Source organism: Gobio gobio (assembly GCF_949357685.1).
Source record: "Gobio gobio genome assembly, chromosome: 23".
NCBI classification, from domain to species: Eukaryota; Metazoa; Chordata; class Actinopteri; order Cypriniformes; family Gobionidae; genus Gobio; species Gobio gobio.
This window is the reverse complement of record NC_137119.1, coordinates 30,311,912-30,330,159: the sequence shown is the minus strand read 5'-3', so window position 1 is coordinate 30,330,159 and position 18,248 is coordinate 30,311,912. Positions and strand designations below refer to the sequence as shown.

The 18,248-nt window shown below is 39.1% G+C and overlaps 1 protein-coding gene across 1 annotated transcript in view; it reads left to right on the top strand.

Moving 5' to 3' along the window:
* fndc3bb (fibronectin type III domain containing 3Bb) overlaps nucleotides 1-18,248 on the top strand; it is a 77,491-nt gene that overhangs the window by 14,637 nt on the left and 44,606 nt on the right. The window lies entirely within an intron of this gene.

Below are 18,248 nucleotides of genomic sequence, written 5' to 3'. Positions count from 1 at the left end.
CTGGCATGTTCGGGATAAGAACTTTGTTTAATTTTCTAATGTTAGTTCGGTCTTTTCCAGTTGTTCGTGCCACGCTGGATAAGGCGAGTCCCCTGTTATTCTTTGATGTTGACTTAGCATTTTTGCAAACAATTTGCTGATAAATGTTTTCCCAGGGCTGGGCAGTGTACAGTTGGCTTATCTTTATTAAAACAGTTCTGTAAAGAGGTTTTACATTCTATTTATATAATTCAGAGCGCCTTCATCTAAGAGCAAAATTAAGCTCATAAATCAGTTAATCGACTTTATTTTTTGGTTCTGACCACTTTGGTGCAAAATTGCAACTTTTTAAAATCAACTAGTTGTTAGACTTTCTGAATGACAAGTCTACTAATTGGTCTTAGTTACCCAAAAATGACATACTTTACTGTTCAAAACATAAAGTCTCTTATGCTCACCAAGCCTGAAATTATTTGATCAAAAGATCAACAGTAAGATTTTGAAATATAAATATATATTACAATTTAAAATACATTTCTGTTATTATATATTTGTTAAAATAGAATTTATTCCAATGATGGGAATCTTCAGCATCAATACTCTAGTCTTTAATGTCACATGATCCTTCACAAATCATTTGAATATGCTGATTTGTTGCTTAAGAAACATTTATTATTATTATCAATGTTGAAAACAGTTTTTCTGCTTAAAGGTGCTGTATTTAAGATTATAGCTTGTGGTAGAAATGGGTACTGCAATCCAAATTCCAAATATTGTTTGATCGAAGAAAGAAACTCCTACAGGTTTAAAACAACTTGAGGGCGAGTAAGTGATATATATATCACTTATATATATATAAAAAAATTTAGGTAAATATCCATTTAATAATTTTGTAGAAACATGTATTATTAACATTATAAATGTCTTTACTGTCATTTTTCATCAATTAAACGCATTTTTGCTGAATAAAAAACTTTTTAAAATTCGTATTTTTTAATAAGTAATTATAAAATTATAATATGTATAATCTCAAAATGAAGTAAAATAATTTTTAGTAGCTAAGCTAAATGACAAACGGGGTGTCTGCATGTGCAGTGTAGACCACTTTGTTAATGTGAGTGCTCTAGTTTTATGAGATCTATCTTTCATGTTGTTTTGTGAAGTTGTTTGTGTGGTAAGAACCCTGAGTTTTTCAATGGAAACGCACAGGCCGAGAGGAAAAGGGGCATGTGGGGTTTGCTTTCCAGACATGCAGAGGTTTATAAAGCAGAAAAACATCTGAATTCTACTTCCTCCTCTGAATCAGCTTTCCTGCCTGGCGTAGGGCTTCTGATTGATGTCTGCAGGATTGACACCGATTTAGTCCTCCCGAGTAACCGTCAAGAATTTGTGAGGTGTTATAAAAACATGTTTTGCAGCTCAAATATATCACTTTGCGTTAGTCTTGGTATCCTCGCAGCCATATTGTCGACTCACTCTCATCAGGAGGCCTGTAAAGTACACACACACATGCTTGCATTTCAGAATAATGACCCTTTTTTGCTCTCCTCAACTTTATTTATTTTCGTATTCTTGTAATCAAGTTAGTTCACCTGATATTCTTTGTTAAACGCTCTCTGTGTCCTTGTATTCTATCCCTATCTCTTTCCTTCACTCCTTTTCTCTGGACCGCGTAAATGTTTCCTGTTGATGTGGCTCGGAGGCCTCCCCCCCTCTTTGTGGCCCCCCAATCCCTCACCCCTTTCCTCCAGCACCGAGAAACAGAACTCCAAAAGGCAGATGTCTAATATTAACAGCCACGGCCCCAAAAAACTGTGTGCAAAAAATGTGTCTCCCTTCTGACAGTCAAGAGAGCAGAGGCCTTGGGCAGACGTTTAGAAGCAAAGGAAAACTTCTAAAAGAATGTGTACATATGGAGATCAGGCACCGCTAACACATCACACCTGGCTCAGTGCTCTTTCCAGGTTAACCCTGTGCAGACAGCAGTCGCCTACGGCCTCAGGGGAGCCAAAATACGGACGTCACACAACTTGAGTCTTGGGGGGTACGAGTCCTGCTAAGCGTTTGATCTCACTGTGGGACTTGCTGGTCTTGATGAACATCACATTGCTTACTTATGTTAAAGCATCATGTAATGCACCATGTCTGGCTCCTCTCTGTTTTGGGGTCTTCTATAGGTCCTGAGTGGAACATCCAGAATTCCCTCAATGTAACGACTGAGGTCTGCCGCCAAGTTCGACAAACCGAGTTGTGGAACGTCTTTCATTAAATTGATTAAAAGTGACAGTAAAGACATAGACCATGTTACAAATGAGTTCTTTCAAATAAATGCTGTTCTTTTGAACTTTCTATTCATCAAAGAATCCTGAAAAAAAACAATCTCAGTTTCCGCAGAAATATTAAGCAGCACAGCTGTTTTTAACATTGATAATAATAAGCATCACAGAAATGTATACAAAATTTAAATATATTAAAATAGAAAAATTACTTCACAATATTGTTTTTTTTAACTTTATTTATGATCAAATAAACAGCCTTGGTGAGCATAAGAGATTTATGTTGTTTCAAAAACATCTCACCGACCCAAACTTTTGAATGGTAGCGTATACTTCATATTTACATTTTGATAGTTTTGGTACTTCAAGGTGCTTAGAGCAGTGTTTCCCAACTGGGGTGCCGTGTAAAAGTCTTCAAATAATTTTTATTTTTTTTTCAAATTTTTCAAACAGTCATTTTCGCCGTCATCACCCGGGTGTAGTGCCATAAGACGCGAATGAGAAGTCGCGCGCGCTGTGAGAGAATTTTTCTCTGTGCACTCATCCGAGAGCGCGCACACGTCTCTCAGCGCGCAAATATTGAGTTCTCTTTCAAGTCTTGCTCTTGAACGGACAAACTCACACAAAAAGTATGTCAACATGTCCATCTTAAGTATTCTAGCAGACATATTCTGTATATGCCTTACGTAAACTTTATACAGTCAGGAAAGACGACTCATATCCGAGCATCAGGTCTTAAAGGGGCAGTAGCCTTTACTGCTGTCTGTTTAATGTCAAACAACAAAAGACAAGGACATAGCTCACTGCTCTTGATTGAATAGCTTTTGTAAGTTTAATAGGATTAATCTTTAATTTATACTCTCAAATATGCAATGTTATTTTACATTTGATCAATTTCTGTACCTGAAAACTAATGTTAGACGTACCTGGAAAAGCATATTTTATTTTATTAGTATCTTTGCTCAATAGTATTTATTTGTGCTGCTGCTTGTATTTAAATGATTTGTTCTTATTATTTTCTTTATTTTTATTTGACAGTAGTCCTTTTTTCCCTGAACATAGCAAAGACCGAACCGTACTGAAACCGTGAACCTAAAACCGTGATACAAACCGAACCATGAGCAATCTGTACCGTTACACCCCTAGCGTAACACATGCGAGGGGGTGCCAAAAAATTGAGAACATTTTCAAAGGGTGCCATGACTGAAAAAAGGTTGGGAAACACTGGCTTCGAGAATACCGTGGGATCACCACTGGTACTGCCATGTATTTTTTTTGACATGATACTATAATATTTTGGGTTTGTTCCATGCCAATACCATGACATTCTTGTAAGTACATTGTAAATACCATAGTACATGAATTTCATAGTACACCATAGTACATGAAGTACTGTACCATATTATTATTATTATGAGACCCTCGCTTTACAATTGTACTGCTGGACTACTTTTTGTAAGGGTATTGTGCTTGTACCAGTTTTTGGGCATGTTCAAAATGTTTTAGCATTGTAGTTAATGCAATTTAATGCAATGCATGGCAGTAAATTAAAGAAAACTAACACTGCTGTGTGCTGTTTCTAATAGGGAATAATGGAAAATTTGACATCTTCTGACCAATGTCCAAAAAACTTGGATATTATGTATACTTGTGTGTATACTATTTACTGTACTCCAAGCAGAAGTCGTCATAGTAAGAAAACCTTTATTAGTGGTGGTGAACAGAAACTACAAGAAATACAAAAAAAAAATCTCATTTGCTCCTATAGATAGCGTTTCTATGACTTTATAAAAAATGAAAATATCGAGAAAGACGTAAAATGTATTCAATAAAATATTAGAAAAACTCTGCAGCGTTAATTCGTTTTCTGTAATTAAATGCCCGGGTAATGTAACACAAATTCCTGGTTTCACAGACAAGGCTTAGATTAAGCCAGGATTAGGCCTTAGATCAATTAGGACATTTAAGTAGCTTTTATAAACGTTCCTTAGAAAAAAACATTACTGGTGTGCATCTTGAGACAAAACAATGGCACTGACATATTTTAAAATATGTCCGTGCAAGTTGCTTTCAGTTAAAATAGCTCAAACATGCATTTTATTCTGGGACTTGTCCCAGAAACCTTGTCTGTGAAACCGGGGGAATGTATAATGTTGAAATATAAAAAACCTGATTTACAATGTTAATAACTGTGAAAACCCGTCATCACAGTCTTTGAAAAATGTTATGTAGTATGAAAACAAAATCGAAATAGTAGTAGTGTCCAGTATCTTATAGTGTCCTCATCTTTCTGCACTTGCACCCAAACTGACATTCACACAGACAGTGGGTTCTATATGTGCAGAAATGCATAAACATGCAAAGAGACGTTGATGCCTCCCATAGTAGCCCGAACAGCAGAGCAGGAGTTCCAGGAACAGATGGTGGTTGGTTAGTTTTATAAAAGTGCAGTTTATTTCAAACTCAAGTCAAGTTCAGGTTATTTTGCTCTCTCCATCTCGCTCTTTGTTGTTCCTGTTTTCCTTTGCACTGTTTTGCTTTTTATGGCATTTGCTGTGTTTTTTTCCCCCTCGTTTAGTATGTGACTGTTCTCATCTGGTCTGCGCTCTTTCCTGGTGGAGGAAACCCCCTCTGCCGCACAGATGATCATAGCAGAGCTTCAATTCCATTCCTCTGACTCACTCCGCAGAGGAACAGTGGATTTTTTGTGCATCATGGAACGGCATAGAGAGCGAGAGAAAGAGAGGTCTGAGGAAAAGGGCAGCGTTGTGTCTCAGTCACGTCCTTTTCATGGCGCACCCTCAGTGTGTGTTCGTGAATATGCCAGTCTTTTCAAAATCCGTTGGCATGCTGGGTACTTTTTTTGAATGAGAGCCCTCAGAGCTTGCTCTTTCATAACCTCAGGAGACAAAGTCAGCATGGGCTCAAAATTGACTCAGTTTGTTTTCCATTGACTTATTGTGCATGAATCATTGGTGCATGTTATTCCTAAGGAAAAGAAGTCTTTGTAATCGCTCTCTCTACACCTTTGAAATTACTTTTTTTTTTTTTTTTCGGCTGACATCATCAAGCCCTAACCTGATCATGAGCAATCAGTTCCTGATGGATATTTTTGCCTGTTTCACTTAAACATCATATTATGACCTAAAATTACTTAGGGCAAAAATAGAAACAAATGAGATTATTAACAAATTAAAAGTATGGGCTGCACAATATTTCAAAATAAAATTATCACAGTATGGCTTTTTGTGATTATCAATATGCAAAGACTGCGATTTAATTGAATAATTATATATGCTGTAGGTTTTAGAGTTTAGCGTTCATATAATATCATGTTTCAGCATCGATTCATGTATTGAAATATGCAAGTTTTTGCTTAAAACGTTTTAGTAATTTATACTATAATTATTTTTATTAATGTTTTACTTTACAGTGTAATAGAATTATTACAGTATTTCTTTTTTTATTTATTTATTTAAAGGATTAGTTCATTTCAAAATGAAATTACCTGATAATTTACTCACCCCCATGCAATCCAAGATGTTAATTTCTTTCTTTCTTCTGTGGAAAAGAAATTCTGTTTTTTGAGGAAAACATTTCAGGATTTTTCTCCACACAATGGACTTCAATGGCAACCAAAATGTTGAAGGTCCAAATCAATGCAGTTTCAAAGGGCTATGAAGGCCTTCAGAGGCTCTGCACGATCCCAGCTGGGGAATAAGGTCTTATCTAGCGAAACCATCTACCAAAAAAAACATATACTTTTTAACCTAGTTGCTCATCTTGCGCTGCTCTGCGACACACCACGGATTACGTAATCACGTCGGAAAGCTAGACGCAGGCAGAAGTACCGCCCCTGTGTTTACAAAGCACTCGTGCGAAGGCTAATACAAACATCCTTTAGCAAAAAAAGGTTAAACAACGATATCAGACAATTTTGAAGTTGAAGATGGAGTGTTTTTGGTAAAGGCCGTTTGTTTTAGTCTTTGCACGTTCGCTTGGGGCGGTACTTCCGCCTATGTCTAGCGTGACCTTTTCGGCGTGATTGCGCAATCCGTGGCACGTCGCAGAGCAGCGCAAGAAGAGCAATTTAGGTTAAAAAATATATAAATATAATTTTTTTTTCTTATTGAAAATGACCAATGGTTTCGCTAGATAAGACCCTATTCCTCAGCTGGGATCACGCAGAGCCTCTGAAGCCCTTTGAAACTGCATTGAAGTCCATTGTGTGAAGAAAAATCCTGGAATGTTTTCCTCAAAAACTTAATTTATTTTCGACTGAAGAAGGAAAGACATGGACATCTTGGATGAGATGGGGGTGAATAAATTATCAGGAAATTTTCATTTTAAAGTGAACTAATCCTTTAATAATTGTCACAATAAAAACAATAATATTTTTAATTTCATAGGCCATGTTCCTACTTTTGACTGAGCTATTAAATATGACTGAAAACAATCTTGCATAAACAAAATATCGCAATGTCTACTATTGTGCAGCCCTAGTATAGTAATATGGCACATCTGTGCACAGTCTGAGACATTGTTGAGATCTGAAACTCTAAGGTACATGTGATATTATTAATGTCTTTAAGTCTTAAGTCTCCTTTTAGTTTTGGTGGCGTCTAGGAGAAACAGTTGAGCTAGGGCGATCTCAGTTGTGATTTTTCTTTCTTACAGCTTCTGTCGCTTGTTTCGTTTAAAAGTTTTCGTATCCTAATTCCTTGGTTTGCAACCTACTGCCGCCGCATTCTCCAGAACATTACACAGTGGAACATTCCACCAGTTTGTTTTTTCTCCTCCTCCTCTTTCTCCTTCTCATTTCTCTAGCTCTTTCTTGGTTCTTTTTTGCTGACCTACTATTTTCAGCTACCACTGTGTCCTGCAGCAGGCTTTCTGCGTGCCTTCATGGGGCAGTGGTTTGGTAATCGTAGTCTCAAGTTCCAGGATAACAAGGGCTCGCATAAAAGCGAACCCAGCAGATTGACACCTCTGGTCCTTGCCAAACGGACTGGCACAGTTTGCACTGCCCAGCTCGCAGAACAGGATGAGTGTGCACTTCACAGGAGTGAACTCCATAACCCTCCACTGGATCACTAACCTGTGCAAACCCACTGTGATCACAGATTTTATCTGTTAAAAAAAAAACATTCCTAAAGTGGCAGTTTACCCAAAAAAGAAAATTCTGTCATTATGTACTCACCCTTTTGACTTCTGTGGAACAAAAAAGGTACAAGTTTGAACGTATCACTTGTACATATGACTTGTCATTAGTCTTGCAATGTAGGGCATAGGGGTTACACGGTGCTTGTGTGCCATTTTTGATGCTTGAAAGCACCAGTTCCCATTACAGTGGCTAGGATATTCTTCATCAATTTACATTTTGTGCTCCACAGAAAGAAAGAAAGTCATACCGTTTTGGAACAACATGAGAGTGAGAAAATAATGAAAGAATGTTCGTTTTAAAATCTTAAGGTCTTTGTGTTGGTGTTTTTTTGGTCTTTATCTGCTTGATTCAGTCCTGGGATATATTTAAAGTAAGACACCACACTGAGTCTGATCTGTATCTGGAGTAACGCAAGCACATGTTGGGCTTTTTAAGGATTTTTTACTTTTTTTTGACAGACAATGGCACCATTTATGAATGTGACGGGCTTCATCCAGACAGGGCAGATCCAGGAATCTCTCTCTTCCTCTGCATGTCTTCCTCTCTCACCCACTCTATCATAGAGTCTGAACTGTAGATCAAGTCAGAGCAAAGGAAACTCCTTCCTGAGTTCAGAGCATGTCAGAGCAGGTCTGCCATGGAACTCTCCTCTTTCTCCCTTGTTTCCTCTCACTACTTCTTCTGCACGTTTATATTTCCATGCATAATTTTAAGGGCCAGAGTTGCTAACAGTTTGCATTAAAAAACTACTGTCAGCAGTGAAGAATTAGCGCTGAAAAGGCGTGGACAGGGTTATTTTTGCGGCTGGCCTTATTGCATTTGTAGGAGTTTCTCTTTCAGATGCACAATTTTATGGGAGGAGAGTATCCTAATATTATGAATGCGTGGATTAACTTTATTTTTTAACAAAGTTCCAGTCAGATCGTGTCAATAAGACTTAATTTGTTCGCTTCGTTTTACTGTGGATTTGTTGACAGTTCAGAAAGGGCAATGCTGCCCAGTCCAGCATTGGAGGCACAAGCTGATCAGGCGTGCAGGGCTGGAGAGGAGCTGGGGAAGGTCCGGCCTGCCTCCTACGTAATTTTCCCTCCCCCTCCTCTGGGGAATCTCCCTACACAAGAGTCCCTTCAGCCCCACCGAGGTCAAACCGTGTCCCGGAGCCAGCTAGTGAAATAACTGACCAGCAGACGGCAACTATAAATCAGAAGCACGTCTTTATCGTTGCGTGATTCACTCGAGCTTCCGTTGCTTTTGGTTTTTTTCAGGGATGTTGGGTGGGGAGAGGGTAAAGTTCTCAGCCTGTTAACTCAGGATGGGAAGCATGGAAATGAAAACAATGCCTTGAAACACCAGAGATGGCCTGGCATGATAGCGACACCCTGGTCTAATTCTCTGAATGGGCTTTTATCAACGACACTGGGAGTAATTCAGGTCATTCCTCGGACTCGTCCACAGCGGGACTAATCAGCTGCTGAGAGCGGAAGGGTGACGGAGAGGGGGAGCGGCTGGAGGGTAGCCGTGAAGTCGTCTCGTTTTCCTGGAGGGCTGTTTGCATAACGCTCTCCACGCAGGAGCTGAATGAGTCCACGGATGATTTTTATTGCACATCCTGAAAGCCAACACCCTCCCACCCCAAGCATGCTGGGAATTCACAGCCAAGCGCTACATATCCACAGGGCTCACCGTTCCCAAGGCAGGGTGGATCTTCAGACTGTTTGGAATATTGCAGTTTTTGAGCCAATTTGCTTTAGCTTTGAAAGGTGGGCTTTGTCTTAGATTCAGTTGAATCAACATCGCAGTGTCCCATAGGAAAGAGTTCACAGCCATATCCCTATCCGTGGTGCCCAATATCTTAGGCCGTTTATTTATTTGCCTGCTACATCTGTGCATCCTATACATTTTTTTTTTCTTGTATTTATTTTATTTTACTAGCACTTACATTTCAGTAAACATTTGAAAAATGAATGAATTGTATTTATTTATTTATTTAATTTTATTTGACCAGCACTTAAATTCCAGTAAAGTATTAGAAATTATTTTATATGTATAAAACAGCATTCATTCATTCATTCATTCATTAATTAATTCATTCATTCCACCCATCCAATTTAAGAATTTGAATGTAATTTATATGTAAGAAAAAATATATTTTATTTATTTATTTATTTGTTTGTTTGTTTATTCCATCCATCTATGCATCCATCCACCCATCCAATTTAAGTGTTTGAATGTAATTTATATGTAAGAATTTAAAAAATTTTATTCTACCAGCACTTACATTACAGTAAACATCTTGAAATTAATTAATACTTTTTATTTTTTTATTTTATTTTATTATTCGAATATTCTTAATTGGCATAGGTGATCTAGTTATGGTCTGATGTCAGATGGCTAAATATCAGCAAATTAATTAGTCTGACTCTGGCCAATTTATTAGTCTGTCAATAATTGGCATAGAAATAGTTCATTTTTTAAAACATTTAATCAAACATAGTTCAGACTTATACGGGTGAAATCAGTTTCAATCAATACGTCAGGAGGTCTGGAGCACCATAAGTTAAAAATGGATACCAAGACAGTGGAGTGTGTGTGTGTGTTTGAAAGAGATGTGTAAAAGAGCATACATATGTCTCTCTTTTTATGAATACGGTTTATTCAAATTCACAGATCCAAGCCAGCAGTCTTGACGGAGATCTTTACCTGTGGGACCTTTAACAGAGTGTGTGTTTGTCTGTATGTCCAGAGGAGTGTGTCTCGAGGCACTCAGCCAAGAATACTGCACTAACTTTCATTAATGCAAATACAAACATTTCATAGTAAATATTTAGGACTGGTATACACTTCACCCTGTGATTCGAGCCTGTGTAAATGCAGTGAGGAAAGCATAGCTCTACTGTCTGTTATTTAACAGTGTTTGGAGTTCACCCGAGGGGAGTTACAACAAAATGATCTTTGCATCATATTTTGTTATGATTATGCCATTTCTTCTGTCAAAGTTTAGTCGTGGGACTATATAATGGTGCTTGAATTAGGATAGATTGTGTGTAGGGAAAAAAATGTAATGCCTCCATGGTCTGTGAAACACAAATACGTCCCCTTGATCAGTGAGTCTGTTGGATAAACACTTCGGCTCCCTGAGCTGCGAATTTTCCTCGTCGGATGGAGAGAGACAGATAGTGTTTACAGCAGGAACAATGGACCATGCAATCGCAGACACATGAAAACACACACTGCGTGTACTGAGAGACACACAAACCCTCTCCAGAGAAAATTGTGATCTATATACATAATCAGATTGACTGCAGGTCTGGAATTCTGGTACTTCATCTGGCTGAAAGGAAAAACCGAAGAATTTCTGATAGATGGGTCAAATTATAGTGTGTCTTTCAACATTTGTCCAACCATTAGATGTTTTTCTCTCATTTATGAAGATTAATTGATATGCAGCTGAATGTTGTGTTTTTCCATACGAGTTGTTTTTCATGTGCTCGACTGTCTCTCTTTCATAGCTCAATAGTTCTCTTTTAGTAGTGTGGCATCTCTATTTTTGTTGCGCACACTTAGGGTTTGGAATTTGTTCTAAACCACCTTTTTTAAGCGTTTAGACTAAGAATTTCTGACTGGTGGATTATAAAACAGTCAAAAAAATAAAATAAATCTGCTAGACTTATATTGGGGGAAGACGTAGAATATCATAAAGACTTAAAGGTGGGGTAAGCTATTTCTGGTAACCGATGTTGAGATTTCAAATCACCAAAACAAACACACCCCTATTTTGCTAGCTCCGCCCCAACACACGTACGCAACCCAGGCGACGACTATGGTGGAAGCCGACCAGTGATGCGCGGGTTGATCCAAAATGAGCGGTTACCCGCGGTTACGAGTCATCCAAAAATATTTTTAATGATATTCGGGTCACGGTCGGTCGGATCGTCAATAAATCCTTATTTACCTTTTGAATGTTGAGCGTTATTAACTTTTGAATAAATGCTGACGCGGGACAAAATGCCCGATTTCCCAAAACGTTGAACTGAGCAATGCCATTGTACCATTTTAATAGGCTACTTTTAAACGCATTTAAAGTCAGTTTTATGTATTTTCTGAGAGGGGGCGGGATTTTTGTTGGGAAAGTCGGGGGAGAGACGCACACTTCGATTAGACTGGATAAACACATGCAGCATCTTAATTGTTAAGAAAATTAAACGAAATAAATGAATAAATCAAGCCTGTATTACATAACACTAGGCTATATCATACAGCATTCAGAAAAATAACAGTTTGCGCTCCTAAGGGCTTTCACACTTTTCCAAATGTTTTCCAAATGTGGGCTGATGAATTCTTCAAGCCGGGTCGAAACATAAACATCGCGTTCATCAATAATATGCATCTGGAGCTGAAATGGAAAATGATGGGCCGCCTCAAGAACTTCCTGCTCTCGCTGCTGCACCTCTGAGCACCACGTCAGGGCCTGAAACATTTTCTCAATGGCCCAATGAGCTACGATGAGCATTTACTACTTTTAAAAAATGCGGGTCAGGAAGCGGGTCGGGTACAATATTTTCTTCTTTTTTTTTTGCGGTCCGAGTTGCGGGCGGGTTAGTTGAAAACGTCGGTCGGGTGCGGGTTGTTTATACATTGACCCGCGCATCACTGAAGCCGACCGAGGGTATGATGTCATCAATAAGTGAAAGCAATGTGTGTTACTATGGTAATCCAGGTCGAATGTTCAATGAAAAAGTCATCCCTTCCATCCCAAAAACACTAACACAGTTCTCATGAACAGCTCGATAGCACGAGCACGACAGTCCAACTAACGAAAATATTACAATTATGACTAGATTAGAGGGTTATATCGATCACGAAAAGGGGAACCAAAGGAAACAAACATACACTCACCTAAAGGATTATTAGGAACAACTGTTCAATTTCTCATTAATGCAATTATCTAATCAACCAATCACATGGCAGTTGCTTCAATGCATTTAGGGGTGTGGTCCTGGTCAAGACAATCTCCTGAACTCCAAACTGAATGTCAGAATGGGAAAGAAAGGTGATTTAAGTAATTTTTTTGCCAGACGGGCCGGTCTGAGTATTTCACAATCTGCTCAGTTACTGGGATTTTCACACACAACCATTTCTAGAGTTTGCAAAGAATGATGTGAAAAGGGAAAAACATCCAGTATGCGGCAGTCCTGTGGGCGAAAATGCCTTGTTGATGCTAGAGGTCAGAGGAGAATGGGCTGACTGATTCAAGCTGATAGAAGAGCAACTTTGACTGAAATAACCATTCGTTACAACCGAGATATGCAGCAAAGCATTTGTGAAGCCACAACACGCACAACCTTGAGGCGGATGGGCTACAACAGCAGAAGACCCCACCGGGTACCACTCATCTCCACTACAAATAGGAAAAAGAGGCTACAATTTGCACAAGCTCACCAAAATTGGACAGTTGAAGACTGGAAAAATGTTGCCTGGTCTGATGAGTCTCGATTTCTGTTGAGACATTCAGATGGTAGAGTCAGAATTTGGCGTAAACAGAATGAGAACATGGATCCATCATGCCTTGTTACCACTGTGCAGGCTGGTGGTGGTGGTGTAATGGTGTGGGGGATGTTTTCTTGGCACACTTTAGGCCCCTTAGTGCCAATTGGGCATCGTTTAAATGCCACGGCCTACCTGAGCATTGTTTCTGACCATGTCCATCCCTTTATGACCACCATGTACCCATCCTCTGATGGCCACTTCCAGCAGGATAATGCACCATGTCACAAAGCTCGAATCATTTCAAATTGGTTTCTTGAACATGACAATGAGTTCACTGTACTAAAATGGCCCCCACAATCACCAGATCTCAACCCAATAGAGCATCTTTGGGATGTGGTGGAACGGGAGCTTTGTGCCCTGGATGTGCATCCCACAAATCTCCATCAACTGCAAGATGCTATCCTATCAATGTGGGCCAACATTTCTAAAGAATGCTTTCAGCACCTTGTTGAATCAATGCCACGTAGAATTAAGGCAGTTCTGAAGGTGAAAGGGGGTCAAACACCATATTAGTATGGTGTTCCTAATAATCCTTTAGGTGAGTGTATATATTAGGCGTATATTAACTTACTTTTCGGACACACTTTGGGAGCTGACGTTTGAAACCGACAGTGGAGGTTTAGACCATCGAGGCTTATAGGGTGTGGAAATGAAGGGCCAGCATCTATTAGTTCTGTGAAACCGAACAAAACCAATGTTACTCACCTATCGAGAAGAAATGAAGCAACCTCGGCGTCCAATTGCAGGCCTTCACGCTCCTTGAGTTCTCTCCAGCGCTGGAGAGCTGATCCGTTATTTACACAGGTCCTACTTCTTGCCTGATCGTAAGCCTTCTTTTGTGCCACAGACATTTTTCACTTTTGTTTTTATCTGCCATCTCTCTCTTTCTGTCGTTGCTCAGCTAATGTCCATACTATGTGTTGTACCTTTTGAATAAAGACGTGCACGAAGCACTCTCTTCTCCCCATCATTAGTCAACACGCCCCTTACTGCTGATTGGCTACATGTTTGTTTTGGTACTCGGCCCGAGACACTTTTCTAAAGCATTTTTGAAATATTGCTTAAAATTAAGATTCTGTCATTATTTTCTCACCCTCAAGATTTTCCAAACTTGAATGAATTTCTTTCTTATGCTAAAATCAGATATTTTGAAGGATGTGAGTAACCAAACAGTTGACGGTTACCATTGAATTCCATAGTATTTTTTTCCCCATACTATGGAAGTCAGTGGCTACCATCAACTGTTTTGTTACACATCCTTCAAAATATGTTCTGTGTTTAGCAGATTAAATAAATTCATGCAGTTTTGGAACATCTTGAGGGTGAGAAAATGTATGACACAATTTTCATTTTTGGGTAAAGTATCCCTTTATGGGTGGGCTCTTTTGACTTGGACCTGTAGACAATGATCTAGAACCACTTAGCAACCACCTCTAACACCCAAGCATTGTGGAGGCAAGTTTTGCTTTTGTCTCACTGACATTCTCTGCAGAAAATATAAAGATCTAGTTGAAAAATAAACATTTTCTCAATTGTTTCCTAATTTGTTTTTGCAATTGTTGGCAAATAAAGCTATAAAAAGCTATTGAGCTATAAAAATAAATGTGGAGAACATGGCTTGGATTAAATGAGAAATGTTAGAGTTCATAAAAAAAAAAAGAGATCACAATTCTCCCCTGATTCTGAATAGAGTTCTGAAAAAAAAAAAAATCAGGTTGAATGAATGATCCAATGACTCGCTCATAAATATTTCAATTGTTTAATACTGGATGAATAATTGTTGATCCAATCTCTTGAATGAATGATTCAATGACATACATTTAAGCCACTTGTCACCACCCACTTGATACAAATTATATTTTAAGTGTCAAGTTACATTTAAAAGGTGATTTGCTCTATTTTGGTTTATATCTGAACCATACAGCTCTATTTTTGATTTGAAGGTGTCATGGCAAATCTGAGCAGTTTGAGAGTTTTGCAATCTCTTTTAAGGAACATTAGGTTGTTTGTATAAAAGTATAAAACCTCATCAAAACTCTCCATGTATTCTTACTGTTATCTAGGAGAAACAACTGTGATATCAAGTGTGCCCCCCCCCCTCTCCTATGGCATCCTGCACGCAATACTTGCTCAAAAACACAGATCAGCATTGCAATCCCTTGCAGAAAAAAAAGCACTTCCTTTCTTTGCCCAGTGGCCCTCAGATTGATGCAACACATTCCTTCCAGAAACATCTCTTTCTTTTGCTCTTTTCTGCCTGTCGTCTCCCTGTCTGGCCAAGCTAGCCTTCCAATGTGAATTAGTGGATCTTACTTAGGAACTGATCGTTTGTGGAACATTGAACTTCCGTTTTGCTCCTCTGCAGTCTATGTATGTGCTGTCAATCACTGTTTCTGTAAAAAGAACAAAACCGAAAACTCCACTTGGCAGCTTTTTCTCAAGAGTTTATCTGGAGTAAAAGCAAAAATACATACTCATGAGAACGTGCACGCACACATACTTTGGGTGGTGTGTCAGCGGCCCCCAGGACTGACTGAGTGGACTTTATGAAGTACCCAGCAGGCCCTGCAGTGGGGGAGAGAGCCTCTCTCTGCAGCACAAAGAGGGGTTTGTTCTGCTGAAGAGGCTCTCTTCCTCGACAGCCTCCTGAGAAGCCTGGCAATCCAGCAGCTTTACCCCTCTTTCTTACGTCCACCTCTGTCTTTTTTGTGAAGTATACCTCAAATCGTGCTTGATAAGGAAATGTGTGCCATTACTATTCTAAGTGGTCCGATTCTTATAAGCCAGAATCATGGAGATTTGAGGATTGGCACTTTTTACTTAAGCCAGTGAGCATGTATCTAGCAACCACCTAGAACACCATAGCAACACCCTAGCAACATACCATGACACCCCAGTATCATGGCGGCGGGTTTGCACAGGTTAGCAGGGCTGACATTTTCTTCAAAAATGTCTGTAAAAATTAGGGCTGCCAGTTTAACTTGTTAATTTATTGCAATTATAAATTTTTAAAAATGATAATTATTTGGTAACACTTTAGTTTAGGGTCCAGTTCTCACTATTAAATAATTGCTTATATTAGCATGCATATTACTAGGATATTGGCTGTTTATTAGTACTTTTAAAGCACATAATAATGCCTTATTCTGCGTGACCATATATTACATCCTTAATCCTACCCAAAACCTAAACTTTACAACTACCTTACCAACTATTAATAAGCAGTAATTAGGAGTTTATTGAGGCATAAGTCATAGTTAATAGTTAGTTAATTGTGAAAATTGGACCCTTATCAGAAGTTCGACCAAATATATATATTTTTAAAGGAGATCCAAAACTCTCAATTCCCTCTCACGTGTATGTGTATTTTAAATACTTTTCTAATTCATTTTTATTCCTGTATATAAACCTTCATCATCTTTTAGGGACTTTTCTCAACAAAATTAATCGGCATATCATGGCATGTACAGTCTTATTTTAGTATTACTTATATACTATTATAGTATTTATAATTTTTTTTATATTATTTTAGTTTTATGTGATTTTGTCATCTATATTAGTGTTTAAAATATTTCTATTTAGGTTTAATTTATTTTTATTTCAGTTTTATTTCAGCAGTTTTTCTAGATGCCAAGGCAACATTTCTAATTTCCGTTTAGTTTCATCTAATATTTATATTTTATTATATGTCAGCGTTATTTTAGTTAATGAATATTGATTTTTTTTTTTAGTAACTGATCATGTGACTTAAGGATTTTTGTTCTGGCTTTTTTTGTTCTGTTCTGCCTTTCTATCCTTTAGCCTTCACGCCATCCATCCCTTCCACCCCTTCAGCTGCAGTAAAGGAATGCTTGTGTTGAGTTCTCTCTCTCTCTCTCTCTTTTCTCTTTCTTTTTCTCTCATGCTCTCTCTCTTTTGGTGGGTCAAGGATGAAAGGGCCCTTCATATTAAGAGCCTGTGATACAATCCTGTCACTCAGTCATCTAACCACCCCCACCTCCCCAAAACCCTCAAACCCAGCTCCTCCACTTTCACAGGAGCGAGAGAGAAGGGGGTCTGAAGGCGCATACCTGCGCAAGACCTTTTCCAAACACGCAGAACAATCTGAATGGATTTTGTTGTGCTCTGTACACGTCGCCCCATGAAAAGGTTATTTTAAGCTGCCGTGCGTATACACTCATGTCCTGGTGAAACGACCCACACACATCGCTGTGTACACAAACCCTTCCCCCGTCCCTCAGCTGAAGAAACTCCTGTGAAGCCCCTTCAATACAAGCACAAACAGGGTCTTATTCAAACCCGGCAACCGCTAGCTGGAGAGATACTGACCCCGGTATTGACTGATGGGGGAGAAACCGAGAAGAAACTGTAAAATTCATCAGGGTGATTTTGTGATTTAGTGCGCCGGAGGCTGTCACGCCACGGTTCCTGCAGGGTCTGAAGGAGACGGCGATGTCTAAAACAGCTGGTGGCCCTCCTCTACACGAGCCCCGGATGAGAGTACGCGCTTTGAGTTGCTTCTCTAGGCTTTATATTCTGACAATAAACAGTCGGTGTGGTGGGTGGAGGGGTTTCATTCACCGGCATCCCATGAGAGCCATAACAGAGAGGGTTTGTGTGCCGCCGGTGGCCGTTTCTTCCTGTGGTGCACCAGTTGGATCTGATGGCTCTATTACTATTGCGTTGACTGTGGTGAAGCCATAAACAATGCCTTAAACTGTTTGTTTAACCCAATGCCACAGTACCAAATATAGGCCTATGAAGTTCAGTGGGATAGTGGGTCAATTTGTAAAGCACTTCTCACAATACACTCAAAGCAGCTTTACATTAAATCATGATGTTGTTAACGTTTATAATATCTTAATACACTATATTGCCAAAAGTATTGGGACACTCCTCCAAATTTTACTCCAAGTTCCAATCACTTCCTTGGCCACAGGTGTATAAAATCAAACACCTAGGCATGCAGACGTTTCTACAAACATTTGTGAACGAATGGGTCGCTCTCAGGAGTGAATTCAGTGTGTAGAGAGTTTCATGGAATGGGTTTCCATGGCCGAGCTGCTGGATCCAAGCCTTATATCAGTGGAGATGGGTTTTCTGGAGTGACGAATCACGCTTCTCTGTCTGGCAATCCGATGGATGAGTCTGGGTTTGGCGGTTGCCAGGAGAACGGTACTTGCCTGACTGCATTGTGCCAAGTGAAAAGTTTGGTGAAGGGGGGATTATGGTGTGGGGGTTGTTTTTCAGGGGTTGGGCATGGTCCCTTAATTCCAGTGAAA